The following is a 12610-nucleotide window of genomic DNA, read 5'->3' on the forward strand; positions in this document are numbered from 1 at the left end:
GCCCAGATGTGTCATGGAGATCCATTATAACAAATTTTCTCATTTATTGAATAGTTCGTTCTTTTCTACTACACTATTAATGACACCTTTCGATGACACCTCTGTATACATTCAGAGACCTCTTTCTGGGTCTCTTTTCTGTTCCATCCACCTATTTGTCTACCCCTAAGATAATATCATCTTAAATCCTATAAGTTTATACTGGCAAGAAAGTCTTTCTGGTTTGTTCTACATCTTCACAATTGTCTTGTACTTTCCTATTTCCAATTGCATTTTAAGATCAGACTGTTTCATTCCATGAAAAGTCACACTTGTATTTTATTTAGAATTATATTGAATTTATGAATAAATTTAAGAAGAATTTACATTTTTATGATATTGAATTTTCCCACTCATGAACTTAGTAGATCTCTTCATTTATTCAGGTCTCTCTGTGTTTATGTAGGTATGCGTTCTTTAATTTTATAATTTTCTTCACAGTGATCTTACATACTTTTTGTGAGATCAATTCCTAGTAATATTATTTTTGTCACTATTAGAAAAGAATATTCATTCCTAATACATGTTCTAATTATTTATGGATATTGACTCGCTACAGATTTCTTCATATTGTCTTGAATATGACAAATTTTCTAAATTCCTTGATAGCTTTAATGGATTTTATTCTAGAGCTTATCTTGGAGTTCTGTGTATAACTAACCATATTATCTCTATATAAAGACCTTCTAGTCCCAGTTTTAAAGATTTTTAAAAATCATGAATGAGTGTTAAATTTTATTCATTTTTTCTGTATTTGTTGAGGTCATCATAGTTTATCTCCTTTAATCAGTTAAAGTGATATGTGACACTTCTAGGTTTTAGGATGCTGCATTTCTTTACATTTGGAGGATAATTGACTCAGCACTTATAGAAACAGTTCTCATTTTGACTTCATGTCACATTGATTTAAATAAACTTACATTAATTATATCATTAAGATATCAATTATACATGGCATCAATAGGTCATGAAATAAAATACAACCTATTCTGGATGAGCATAAAACAAGTGCACAATAACCATTTCTGACAAGGATTCACAATGATTTTTCTTTTAAGACAGAATGGAGAGTCTCAAGTTAATGGAAGTCAATTAAGAAAGTTCACTGTTTAAGGAAATTAGTGGCTTCAGTGACAAGTACACCTTTTATAAGTCCACGAGTTGTTTCCATTCAACTAAATTCAAGAAATAGGTATTGAGAAACTACTATACATTAAGTACCATATTAGACATCATGGGTAAACAAAAAGGTAATGCAAACAGTTCCTATCCAAAAAGTATTTTACAACCTGGTGGAGATATTAAGATCAAGTATTACATAACTAATCATAACACAAAACAGATTAAAATAGATGTCCATGAAATACAAAAGCTATCATAGATTAAAGAATCAATTTATAACTCAGCATGAGGAGTGATTGAGGAAGGAGTCAATGAACCATGAAGAGTTGGACTGTGGATGTTCATCCCAGGTGGCCCTTTTAACCCCTCTCTAGATGTTATCAATTGCTTTTGAAGCAATGATCAGTTCTATTTATAATTTCTTTTCTTGTTTGCCTTGAACACATATATTCTCTGACTCTGCTCAAACCTTACAGATGAGGTGTTCACACCCTAATTTCTGGAATCCCTGTGAATATGTTATGTCACATGGCAATGACAAAGTAAGAGTGAAGGTTGAATTAAGATTGCTGATCTTGAGATGGGGAGATTATCCTGAATTATCTGGGAGGGTTCAATATTAGCACAATGGACCTCAGAAGTAAAGAGGGAGTCAGGAGATTCAGTGTCAGAATGATGCATCATGAGAAAGACGTGAATGTTGTTGGCTTGAACATGGGAGGGGGGCGCTGAACTAACGAATGCTGGTAGCCACTAGAAGTTGAAAAAGGCAAGGAACCAGATTCTGCCTTAGAACTTTCAGAGGTATGCTGCCCTGTGACACCTTGTTTTTAGCCCACTGGGATTCATTTCATACTTCTGACCTCCAGAATTGTAAGTAATTAAATTTGTGTTATTTTAAGCCACCAGCTGTGTGGCAATTTGTTGCAATGGCAATAACAATGAATACAAAGGTTAATAAAGCCCACCAGGAAAAAGAACAGGTTTTGAGAGAAAGCTCATAGCTTTGCTTATGTTGAGCTGAAGAGCTAGTGGGTTATCTGTGAAAGGGCCAGCAGACCATTCAGCAAATGGATTTGAATCTCAGAGGAGAGGTTGAAATTGGGATCTTGGAATCATAGAGGGAACACTTGACACCTAGAGTATCAGATAAGATAGCTTTAGTGAATAAGTTTGGAGAAATGCTGTATAATAGACATAAAACACAAACTGTGAACATAAACCACGTATAGAATTTGAATTTCTCAACAACCATGTTAAAAACATAAACAGGTGAAATTAAATTTTCATAATACAAATCATTATATTCAACATATACAAGTCATTTCCATTCAATATATAATCAATACATAAATTTCTAATGAGATATTTACATTATTTTTGTAAGTCTTTAAATTCAGGTGTGCATCTTATAGCACATCTCAGTCTGCACATTTATAATTAATTCCCAGGACTCAATAACTTTTACATGGCTAGAGCTACTATATTGGGTGGTACAGTTTAGAGAAAGAGCAGATGTGAGGGGTGGATTCTTAAGAGACACCTGTATTTAGGGGACAAGAGGAGGAAAAGGAGCCAAAGAAGGAATTGACAGAGAAGGAGCATAATCAGGATACTATGGTGTCTGAAAATCCAAAGGAGTCTCACTTAAGGAACTGTGGGGAGGGCTGCATCACATATTCTTTCTTCAGTGCTCAGGATTATTCAACTCCACATTCTAGAGGGTTTCCTCTGTCAATAGTGCAGCTCTACATTACAAAGTCACTTTCATTTGCTCTGGCTTTAACAGTCTCCTATAGCCATCCAAACATAAATTTAGGTGACTAGAGATAACAGGGTTACTAAGGGAAAGGAGAAAGGATGTTTAAGATGGTATAAAGTTGTTGGAGGATGTGATGATTTAGAACAGGTGCCTGGTGGGAGTGAGATGGAAATCATGTTTCCATGACAACTGATTATTTCATTGGTTCAATGACCAGTTGCCATGGTGACAAAATCTTTATGTCAGTGTGACATGGATCCCAAGGGAGGGGATGCTTGTGCAAAGGACCCTTTGCTCATTGGGAAAGCTTTTATATTTGTAATAATTTCTGCATTGCTTGATGGAGCTTTCCCCAGGAACTTCAATCAACATTGATGCCCGGACCCGTTTTCCTTAGTGTTCAATTATAAGCAGTCACGACTTGCAAAATGCACACATTTTCATTGTTCATGTTCTAGATAGTGTTTTCTTATCTGATATTGTTCAGTTATTTTAGTAACTTACCTCTTTCCCTTAAACAGATGTAATCCCATTGAAGGCAGGGATCATTTTTACTGTTCAGTTCTGTATTCAAATAACTGGGAACTAGTAGAAAGAGGCAAACCTTGGGAGACTGCTGGATCTGTGTTTCATATCACTTCTGTTTCTGTCTTTTGCCAATTGTGTGGACTTAGGAAAGTCATTCATCTTCTTGATATCTGGTTTTCCTCTATAAAATGGGGATAATAAGACTTGCATTGTTGGTTGGTGGTGTTATAATTTTAGAGATGACCTATATAGATTAGTTGGTCTACAGCAGTGACTCAATAGATGATTCCGATTATTATAACATGGTTTCTAGACCAGTCCTAGATGCCATGATTAGTAATGTAGTAATACCTGATGAATAAGATAATAATGACAAAATGATACAATGATAACAGTAAGACTGGATTTAATGTTAAGATTCCTTAAAGATCACTTGTCCTATGGAGGCCCAAGCAGACATCAGCTACAATTCTTAGTTTGCAATCCAAGTTATGTCGATTGTAGTTTGTTGGGAGGAAATGATCAATTAATTTAATTAGAAAAGGAAAAAGAATCAGGTATTTTGTGCCTCCTTGGTGGAAAAGCATACTACCAATTAAGTAGTTATGCAATAAATGAAAACCAAAACCACTTATGTATCTGATCCTATATCTGGATCCAACTACTGACTTATAGGAAATACAGAGGGCAGAGATACATGTTAAATACCACCACCGGGAAGTAACCAGCAAAATCCAGATTGTGGAAATACTAAAGGCAAAAAAGGCAAGGTTTCTTCAACAAACACATTGCAAGAGAAAAAAAGTAGAGAAGGAACTTACAATGTAAAAAAAGATTTAAAGGGCATATCAATTTCCATGTGGGAATCTTATGTAAGTTTTGATTCAAATGAAGTTTTAAAAAATTTATAAAGTGATTGGAAATTTAAACACTGATAAGATGGATGAAAGATATATCTTAGGGTGCTGAGGTTGTGGCTCAGTGGTAAAGCACTTGCCTAGCATGGATGAGGTACTAGATTTGATCCCAGGAACTACATAAAAATAAATGAAATAAAGATATTGTGTCCATCTACAACTAAAAATATATATAAAAAGAAAAGATATATCTTAATACCAATGAATTTGGAAATTTGCATTAATTTTTAGATGAAATAGTTGTTCTATGGTTGTATTTTCTTAAAATAAGAGTTCACATCTTTTGGAGACATATTTTAAAAATATGTGTGTATTAATATAGCATGATTTTTGGAGTTTGCTTCAAAATAACACAAAAGGGCCAATGTAAGGGTAGGGATATACATGAAACAAGATTGGCTACTACTTGATAATTGTTGCAGCTAGGTGATGGGCATAGGAGAATTCAATTATATTCCTTGTCATTTATGTATCTCAAGTTTTTCAAAATGAAAATTTTGAAGATTAAGGAATCATATTTTTAAAACATTAAGTGTATCTATCCAAGATTGTATGTACAATATAATCTTGTATGTACAATAAAGACTTAGATATATTCCTTAGTATAGTGTTGGACAAATACATTGTGATGGTTTAATGAATAAATTAATATATATTCCCTAGCTAGTCCTCCACAGTAAGGTTTCTACTTTGTACACATACATGATATATTTCTATTTCAAATTATGCCTAGCATCATTCATGATTTTATAGGTTAAATACCTTGAAAAACAGATTCTGATAGGAACTTTTATAAGCAAAAATTGTTTTCTTGAGGGGGAGGGGAAGGGGAGAGGGAGGGAGAGACAGTACTTTTGCAATCAACCCTAGTGGAAGAGTAAAGGAAACAGGAATTGACAGAAGAAGGAGATGCCATACAGATCTCATCTGATCTCTCCCCTTGACCCTTAGGGAGTTGGGGAAATGGAAGGGCCCTTCAGATATGTCCTGCCTAAAAGAATGGAGCCAAGCCTTTATACTTAGAATCACCCTCTTATCTTGCCTCAATAAATTTGATCTCATTTTTCAAGGCTGAGCTCAAATGTTTCCATATCTGTGAACTCTTCCTTAAAATACTTGTCCCCATCAGATCAAATTTCCTCCCTGATCAGATCAAATTCCTTCCTACTATCTTTTTTGTTTGAATCACACAGGGAAATACGAAGAGTTAATATTTATAACCCTTCTTATGTGCTGAGCACTGTGCTCAGCACTCTTCCTGTTTGTGGTAAGTTAACTCACAGCACACCTATTCGGTAGCTACTACTATTATCCTCATTTTCAGATGAGGAAACTGAGGTTTAGAGAGATTAAGCAATTTGCCCAACCAAACTCATTGAGTTAGTGAGTGACAGGACTGGGTTTTAACTGTAGGCAAGGGAGCCCATACTCTTGATCACTATTATGCTATACTGCCCCCTGGCTACTGCTTTTATCATTGTATTCCCAGCCCTTATTTAGCACAGTATAGTTAGCATTTAATAAATATTAACAGGATAAATTGATTTTCATTTCACCAGCATTTCTTGAAAATTTCGTTTTAGAAACATATAAAATCCACATGCAAATTGTAGACACAAAGGTGGCATATTTCATGGTAGCACGGAACAAGAAATCTCACTACAAGAGTAAAGCAGGAAAAAAAAGTAAATGGGAAGAAAGGGCATAGTAGGCCACATACTGACAGCTTAATGATTAAAAGGGAAATATCATACTTAGATACTTGAACAGAAGGATTACATTTGTGCATGTGGACATGCCTTTTAGAATCTTAATGCTCTGAGAACACATGCAAAAAGAAACACTCCACATTTATTTTACCACACTGAATAGTGGAAGCAAACCATAGGTGGATCATGAATTTAGATTAAATAAAATGAAAACAATTTCATGCGTCAGGAAGGATTCAAAATAGTTGCCAGAAGATGGAAATGAGAACCTTTAAGGAAAGGTGAAAAACAAAGGAATTACAAATATGTTTCCATTATTTAGAAAAAAATCAATTCTCAATTTCTGCTAAAATACCAGAATGTAAGAAAACACATTTAGCATTTTGTATGAGAAATTAGTAAAAGGAAGGACCCCTAGTCACAGAGCTGAGGTTCAAATCTTTACATTACCATTCACTAGAACCAGACCTGAGTTTGCTTTGCCTATAAAACGGGGAAGATAATTTCTGACTTTGAGAATCATTGTGGGAATTTGTAAAGATAAAATATTAATTCCCCTTCCCACTTCCTTTCTTGATAGAAGCAATCATTCCCTCCTCCAAAATTCCATAGACATCAACATTTCATCAGTCTTGGCTCATCTATCTCTCATGCATTTCCCCCTTCCCCTGGGATATTTCAAAGTAAATCCAAAATGTTGGTTCATCTTAAATACTTTAATTGCAAAGATTTCTCCCTTCCCTTACTGTCTTTTTCCTTTTTAAAAAGACGGGGTCTTTAAAAAACTCCCAGGCTCAAAAGTGATCCTCCTGTCCCAGACTGCTGAGTAGCTAGGACTTTAAGTTTACAGTACCACGCCCAACTGGATTTCAGTTATGTTTATCAAAAGAAGTTCAATGTAATATCCTGACCAATAAACAAATAATGTTTCCGCACATGTTATTAAGTTCAAATTTTAGAGTCAAACTTAATGCACTGGACAACTCAATTTCTCTGCTTTGCCTCAGCTCTTCAAATATTCTAATTATGCCCAACATAATTGGGGAAGTTACAGGTTAAGATACGGTATTTTAAAATTAGATGCATATTATATTTGTAGTATCTAACTTTAAGTGAAGAGTATAACTGGTTGAATATCTTCCTGATTTGGAAAGATTGATCCATAAATTTGGCTGGTCCTAATTAGTTTGCAGGACTCTCTTCAATACTTTTATTAATGATATTCCATAGAAGGCTCCCCTCCTTGCTTCCATGCTGGGAATTGAAATCAGTGCTTTGCCCCTTCTAGGCAAGCTCTTAACCACCGGACTACACCCCCAGCCCACCATGGAAGGTCTTTCAATTACTGTCTGGTACTCTGGAAATGCCTGGAAAATATTATGCCTTAGGGCCCTGAAATATGTTTGCCTGAGTCTAATCTTCACTTATGTGTTCTCTTAATCTGGTCCCATGAAAAACTTGATCCACAGTGAACTTCAAGCTAGAGTTCTCATTGCTAAGACCTCTGGTCTCTTCAATGTCTTCACACTTTGTGATTCCCTCAGGGAGGTTTGTGTGCCTTTGTTGAATGCTTGCTATGCTCCAGGCCCTGCAGATCTTAATTTATGTGTATTTCAACCAAATGAGGTATGCAGAAATTATAAAGTATTACATAAAAATTTACTAATAATAATCCCCTAACCTAAGTAGGCAATGCACCATGACATAGGAAGAAACTTGTGAGGAGTTAGGAGATTTGAAATACAGTTCTAGATCATTCTATTGCATTAATTTGACAAAATATTAAAACTATTGAGTGTCTAGTGAGTGCCAGTTACAGTCATGGGTGCTAGGTTTAGAAATGAATAAGCATGGACCTTGCCTCAAGAAGAGAAACGGTATCTTTACCTGTAACTTCCCCAAGTCCTGGATATGACATGGCCCATGGCACCTAGCTTATAAGGCTTGTCTAATCCTATAGATCAAGACTGAAGTTTAAATCTTGTATTTAAAGGCTTTTGGGGAAAAAAAGGGCTTTTGCTGCATTACACCCATCATGCCATTCCCTACATCCTCCATACTCCCCAAGCAATCTCTTTACCTGTGGATGACACAGAAATTTGGATCATAAAAAGAGATTCAGAAGGTGTCTCCATTAATCTAGAGGCTCTGTTATTCTATAGTAACAATCCCCAGATCTTGGTGGCCCAATGGGCCTAAGTTGTTGTTGTTGTTTTCTTTTTCATTTCTCACAGCCTAGGTCAGCTGTGGCTTTGCTGAAACATTGTCTTCACTCTGGGACTGAGATTCATGGATTAGTCTCTATCCTGAGTATTGCTGGTCATCAGGACAGCAGGAAAGGAAAACATGGAGCAGCACACTGCCTCAAAGTTTGGCTTCTACTGCCACTCACATTTCATTAGATATTGAAAATCACACAGCCAAGCCTGCTCTCAATGGGGAAATTTAACCCAACCCTGAGAGGTACAGTAAATGTTTGGGAACAATAATATAGTCTACTAGAGGACCTTTTTACATTCTATTTGTGGTATTTGGATGTAAATACACCTTGCAATGGCTAGTAGCCCCAAGCCTGCAATTTTCATATAATTGTAAACAATCCTGCTGGTTTAGATAGTCTTTAAAAGTAGGAGAACAGAGGGCTTAGAATCAGATAATTCTGGATTCAAATCCTGATTTTGCCACTCAAACTACTGAGCCTCTGTTTCTTCTTTAAAATGGAGTTTTGCCATAAGGATTAAATGAAAACATATGCAAAGGACCTTCCCTGGTTGCCAGTCACGTGAGGAACATTCAATAAATGTTAGCTATTCCCTCATCAGCCTCTCATTAGGATCTAGGTTTATTAATGATTCTTATTTAGCTCATTAGGTATGAAGTAGGCCAATAACATTACAACTTGAAATTAGTGGTTTCTTAACTACCAGATTTGTACCCAGAGTTTTAGGCTCCTTTGGATTGCAAGCTTTGGCTATCTTTTTCTTGCTAAGCTGGTTCCTTTCATTCTGTCATTCCAAAAGATACTGCTAAGTAACTGGTCCAGAGATCTTCCCTGAACCCACTCTATTTGAACATCCTCTGACTCACTCTTCCTAGCGCCACCCAAGTTTCATCTGCACCATCGCTTACACATACTGTAAATATTTTATTTAATCTACGTATTCATTAATGTTTGCTCAGCTGTCTTAGTGCCTTTGGGTCTTGCATTATATTTTTAATTAGCTCAGTTGATTCTGAGAGGAGAGCTATGCCAAGGTTTCAGCCAGGTGGTAACAAGGAACGGGGATGGAATGGCTGGGGGATGTTATGAGTGCATGAGTACAAATTCATCGCTAGATTAGAGAAGAAAAAATATAGACAGACATATATTAGCTGTTTACTGGAGGGAAATGTTCTAAGGTATTCCTTTCTACAGAGAATGATTAAGTAGTAAAGTCTTTGTTTGGGAAGGATCACATTTTGTGTACTAATAATAATCTGAAGTTAATGCCAAACTTCTGGAGAGCAGGAACTCAATTTAAGAATAATTTCAATATAGCGATGTGGTCTAGCTCCATGAGTTAGTTATTTCTATCAACCACTAGTATTTAAAGAGCACTTATAAAACTATAACTTCTGTGGCCTTTATTTTTCTTGTATCCACACAACCCCTTGGGTGGATACAAGCCATTCTCCTTTGGCCCTGTTTTTCTCTGCTTCCCAATTTTTCCTCTGTCTCTGCACGACAAATGCCTACTCATTTACTAAGATGCGCCTTACCCTTACCTTTTAAAGGTGAAGTTTTTTGTACCTCCTGCCAGCCTACCCACCAGCCAACAGAACAGAGATAAGCCTTGCTTCTCTGTTTCCATAGCACAAGTATAAATCTCTACAAATTTGCATTGAAATTGTTTACATGTTTCCTTCTCTTTACTCTTTTGACTTCTTGGTATTTAGCACAATGCCTGGTATAGAGTATGTGCTTGATAAATGATTATTGAATGTTATTTAAGTAAGTATGCCTAGTGACTAACATCCAAATGTTGTCATTAATAGCAGTAAGAGGGGGGCTGGGGTTGTAGCTCAGTGGTAGAGTGCTTGCCTCACATGTGTGAGGCCCTGGTTCTATCCTCAGCACCACATAAAAATAAATAAATAAATAAAAATAAAGATATTTAAAAAAACAGCAGTAACAGGTATTGAAAGCTTCTCAGTAGCCTATGTACGTTTTTTTTTTTTTTTGCATCTAGTATGAAATATAAAGTAATATATAAAGATACCAAGGGAATCTGGAAGGCTTTTATAGGACTGAGGATGATAGAAGGGGATGCCTTTTGTTGTGCTATCTCCCTCTTGCAGGTCTTGGATCATTTTAAATTCATTTCTCATTTTCTGCTTTCCTCTTACAATAAATACAAAAGGAGAAGAAGATCAGAAAAAAGCTCATTTGTCTAAGTGGTTGTGGGTCATGTAAAGCGTTGACATCCTGCGGCTGAAGTACAGCCAGTGCTGAATCAAAGTTTTTGTAGCACTCTTGCAGCCCAGCTCTGGGCTGTGTTCCTTTTGGGAAATTTATAATCCAGATGAAGCTGGGAGAAGATTGTAAACAACACAAAACAATAAAACCTCTATTCTCCTCCCTTTGAGCAATCTGTGTCACTTCAAGAATTTGTTCCCTGAGTTAAATACCATCTCCTTTTGGAGGGCTCTCCTGATCTCCGAACCCATTCCCATCTTCCAACAATGAGCTAATTACTCTTGTCTTTGCTGACACTCAGCCTTGTACATAATAATCACAGCTATCTTTGGGGGATTTTATTTAATGATAGCCTGTGCATGATCTCTTTGGCTAGGTAGCTATGATTATTGTTTCCATTTTATAGGCATGGAAACATAAACTAAGAGAAACTAACCTGATATTGGCATGCAGGAAATAAATCATGGAATATTAGATTTGAACTCAGGTCTGCCCTTCTAATCTGGTTTTAAACTTTTCCTCCTCAGAAGTTTAGAGGATCCTAGAATCCTTCCTGGCTGCTTATGACCACTACATTTTTTGAGTTGGGGGATGGGTATGCTCCTCTACCTTTTTTTTTTTTGGTGTTACTGGGGATTGAACTCAGAGGCACACTACCACTGAACACTACACCCAGCCCTGTTTTTAATTATTTTTTTGTACTGAGATTGAACCCAGGGTCTCACACATTTTAGACAAGGGCACTTCCACTGAGCTACACCCTTAGCCCTTTATTTTTGGGGCAGAGTCTTGCTAAGTTGTCCAGGCTGGCTTTGAACTTATGATCCTTCTGCTTCAGCCTCAGTCCCAAGTAGCTGGGATTACAGATATGTGCCATCATACTTGACACCTTTTTTTTCTTTCTTTAAAAAACTTTTCAAATAAGTTTTGTATATTTAAGGTGAACAACATGATGTTGTAAGATGCATGTAGATAGTAAACATGTTATTAGAGCAACATCCACCATCTCACAGTTACCCACTCTTTGTTCTTGTGGCAAGAACAGCTAAATTCTACTCATTAAGCATGAACCCCATATACATCTGATTGCTTCTTCATCTTCTGATACTCTGTGACTCATGATTCTTTTCTTCCCAAAGGTGGCTGATCCCTACCTCCCTACCCCATTCTAGCAGCTAGCCATCCAGCTCTGTTGTGTTCTTGCCCTATCACCCACAAGCCCAGACTAAGCACTTGAGGGAAGAACCTCTGAATCTCAGACAAGTGAGAAGTGAGGAACTGCCCAAAACTTTATTATAAGAGGAGGTGGTGATTAGAAGCCCAAACCTTCAGACTTGGAGCTAAGTTCAAATACTAGTCTTTTTTTCTCTTCTATTCCATTGCCTGGCTGACTCCAAGTGGCCTTGACTCTAGTTTCATAACTACTGGTAACTACTGTCCTCAGTTTCTTCCTCTAACAAATAGGAGTAATATCAGCATTGTCCATCTCCTTAAATATATGATCCAGACTGTTCTTTAGTAGTCTTCTGCCTATAACTCCCTTCAGAAAAAGGTGGGCTTTGAGAGGTGGAAGGCTGGGAAAATGGCCAGTATCAGGTGTTATCAAGGATCCACCTAATGGATCAACAAAGAACCAGGACCTTCCAATTCCTTTGGCAATTTGGAGCAGATTTCTTTTTGGGTTTTATTTTCTTTGTCATAATATATTGTAATTATTTCATCTACTTGCTTCCCACTTGACTACGAGTTCTTCAAGTATAGAGTCCATATTTTATTTGTCCTACACACTACTGTCATCCTGGTCCAAGCCACCGTCTGCACTCTGATAATGGAGCCTCTGGCTTCCACTATTGCCCTCCTACCATCTACTGTTAACAAAATAAGTAAGAGTGATTTCCCTCTGTTCAAAGCCCTGTAGAGGATCTGTTTTAGCCAAGATCCTTACAATGGCCTACAAGATTCCACTGTCTTTATTTTCCAAATCTCTTGGCCTTCTCATTATTTATAACACTTCCTGGGGCCAGGAAGTGTTATACATGGCTCATTCCCTCTTTTTTTTGGGGGGGGGGCGGGGAAG

Source organism: Marmota marmota, unplaced genomic scaffold (assembly GCF_001458135.2).
Source record: "Marmota marmota marmota unplaced genomic scaffold, marMar, whole genome shotgun sequence".
NCBI lineage: Eukaryota > Metazoa > Chordata > Mammalia > Rodentia > Sciuridae > Marmota > Marmota marmota.